Source organism: Pinus tabuliformis, chromosome 6, assembly GCF_031772625.1.
Source record: "Pinus tabuliformis cultivar Carrire ecotype Pingquan chromosome 6, CPIR1, whole genome shotgun sequence".
Classification (NCBI taxonomy): domain Eukaryota; kingdom Viridiplantae; phylum Streptophyta; class Pinopsida; order Pinales; family Pinaceae; genus Pinus; species Pinus tabuliformis.
This window is the reverse complement of record NC_142292.1, coordinates 722,376,673-722,379,594: the sequence shown is the minus strand read 5'-3', so window position 1 is coordinate 722,379,594 and position 2,922 is coordinate 722,376,673. Positions and strand designations below refer to the sequence as shown.

Here is a 2,922-nt window from a genome sequence, read left to right as displayed (position 1 = left end):
TACTTTGCATTACAAATAAAATATTCAAACAAACACGAAGACAAAAGATCTCAAATGAGACAAAGTTGCAATGAATACCATCAAATGATAGCATGCATCCGCAACCAATAGTGAATCTTAAGTATAATAGTATGCATCAATAAATATTACCATGGATATCAAAATAGAAAGGAATAGAATGGAAGATGTTAAGGATTGTATTTGTTCCAATAACATCAACCACCAAAGATATAAATAACCATGGTCCCATTTAGAAGGTAGGAAACGAATTTACTAAAAGGCTAAACACTTCCTGCACGGTTCCATTAGGTGGATACCGTTCCTTTCTCTATTTCGCTGGGTAAACACTCCTTAAATAAGGTGGATATGGTTCCTTCCTCGAGTGGGGGCTTCGTTTGGTTGGGTAAACACTCCCTAAATAAGGTCGATATGGTTCCTTTCTGCGTTTTGGGGCTCATGAGTCGTTTGGAAATGGCGATAATTAAAAAGCTTAAAGTTTCCCTATAGTGATCAAAGTTATTTCCAGTGTCTTAATGGAAAAGTTCAAAATTACGATTTAGGAGATGTGTGCCCAGGTTAAATAAAATGGGCCGATTTAGTTAATAATGAAGCAGCGATTCCACCGAGGGGTTTCTATAACGAAAACTAGCCGACCTCTCACTCAAGGTAACGACCCTTTTTACTCTTTGGTTCTTATCTGTACAAATAAAAATTATAGTTCTAGTCGATTTCGTTATGCAGGTTGTGGATTCATATGAAAACGGTTTTCGTCAGATCAAGTGTTTTGGAATATAACCAGAACTCACTGGGATTTCTGTTCGACTTTCTTCGTGGAGGTAGTTTCTTTTATTTTTTTTGTTTTTGTTAAAATTTGTTGAAATAATTAGGGTGGGTTTTGAAGCTGTTCGTGTTCTTGTTTGAAATTAGGTGTACCTATTTAACAGGTTTGTGACCGGGTGTAATAGGTTCAAGAGTATACTCTTTGTGCCGTTGCTGCTGCTGTCTGCTCTGCTCTGCGAATTGGCCTGGCGAACCGTTTCTTCAGCTTGGATTAAACCCTAATAATCATGGCCGGAACGGGAGCAGATGCAACTCTCTTCGACGCTCGTCAGTATGACGCCAAGATGAAGGAAATACTTTCAACAGAAGGCGACGAGCTCTTCGCAAGCTACGATGAAGTTCACGAAAGCTTCGATGAAATGGGCTTACACGAGAATCTTCTTAGAGGCATCTACGCCTATGGGTTTGAGAAGCCATCTGCGATTCAGCAGAGGGGAATAGTGCCGTTCTGCAAGGGTCTTGATGTGATACAGCAGGCCCAGTCTGGAACGGGCAAGACAGCGACTTTCTGTTCCGGAATTCTGCAGCAACTCGACTATGGCTTGCTGGAATGCCAGGCTTTGGTTCTCGCCCCCACCCGAGAGCTTGCACAACAAATCGAAAAGGTCATGCGCGCTCTCGGGGATTACTTGCAGGTTAAAGTTCATGCCTGCGTAGGTGGAACCAGTGTTCGCGATGACCAGCGTATACTCATGAGTGGAGTTCATGTTGTTGTTGGAACCCCGGGCCGTGTGTTTGACATGTTACGCAGGCACTCTCTTCGCCCCGATTGCATCAAGATGTTTGTGCTGGATGAAGCCGATGAAATGCTTTCCAGGGGTTTCAAAGACCAGATCTATGATATTTTTCAGCTACTCCCTTCAACGATTCAGGTGGGTGTTTTCTCTGCTACAATGCCTCCTGAAGCACTTGAGATCACCAGGAAATTCATGAGTAAGCCTGTGAGGATTCTAGTGAAGAGGGACGAGTTGACACTCGAGGGTATCAAGCAGTTCTATGTCAATGTTGAAAAAGAGGATTGGAAACTTGATACACTGTGTGATCTGTATGAGACCCTGGCAATCACACAGAGTGTTATTTTTGTTAACACCAGGCGAAAGGTTGATTGGTTGACGGACAAGATGACAGCTCGTGACCACACTGTCTCTGCTACTCATGGGGACATGGATCAAAACACCAGGGATATCATTATGAGGGAATTTCGATCTGGATCCTCACGTGTACTGATTACAACTGATCTGCTGGCACGTGGTATTGATGTGCAACAAGTCTCACTAGTAATCAACTATGACCTTCCTACCCAGCCAGAAAACTATCTCCATCGAATTGGTCGTAGTGGCAGGTTTGGAAGGAAGGGTGTGGCAATTAACTTTGTTACAAGAGATGATGAGAGAATGCTACAAGACGTTCAGAGGTTCTACAATGTCGTTGTTGAGGAGCTTCCTTCTCATGTTGCTGATCTTCTTTGAGGTCTTGTTAGAAAGTTTTTGCGCTAGATATTCAAATTATCTTTTTTATTTTTTATTTTTATGGTCAGGCAATTCTTTACCTCGCCTCAAAACAAGTGAGAGGTTTTGAGTAGTAATCTTTGAGGCGTATAAATTTGAGATTTTCGCCAAAAAGCAAGTGAGAGGTTCTGAGTAGTAATCTTTGAGCCGTATAAATTTGAGATTTCTTTGTATTGGAGTAGGTGTTGGGCGCTAAAAGCTTGCTGTTCACCCAGATAAGGACTATTCAAGTTTTTGTCTGATGTATAGGGTGCATTCCTTGCAAATTTTGTACCACTTAGATTATTTGTGATACCAATTGTTATATTATATGCAAATATGATGCGATATTTTTTTTTGAAAAAAAAGGTTCAAGAGTATACTGATAGCGCCATTGAATATCTATTCCCCTTACTTTAGGTATATATTGTATTGTTTGGTGTACCACTCTTAAAACAAGATTTTAAAATGTTTTTAATTTAAGCTTTGAAACTCTTTTACAAACTGATGTTTCTTGGAAGGTGTAGTTATTTTAATTGTTCACTAATTAGGTACAAGAATGGGTGAATGATTTATATGACTAGATGTTTCTTGG

General features: G+C 40.5%; 1 pseudogene; it reads left to right on the top strand.

Annotated features, from left to right (window-relative positions):
• Nucleotides 1–1,065: 1,065 nt before the first annotated feature.
• On the top strand, nt 1,066–2,323 carry LOC149260730 (eukaryotic initiation factor 4A-1 pseudogene; annotated as a pseudogene).
• Nucleotides 2,324–2,922: the final 599 nt, after the last annotated feature.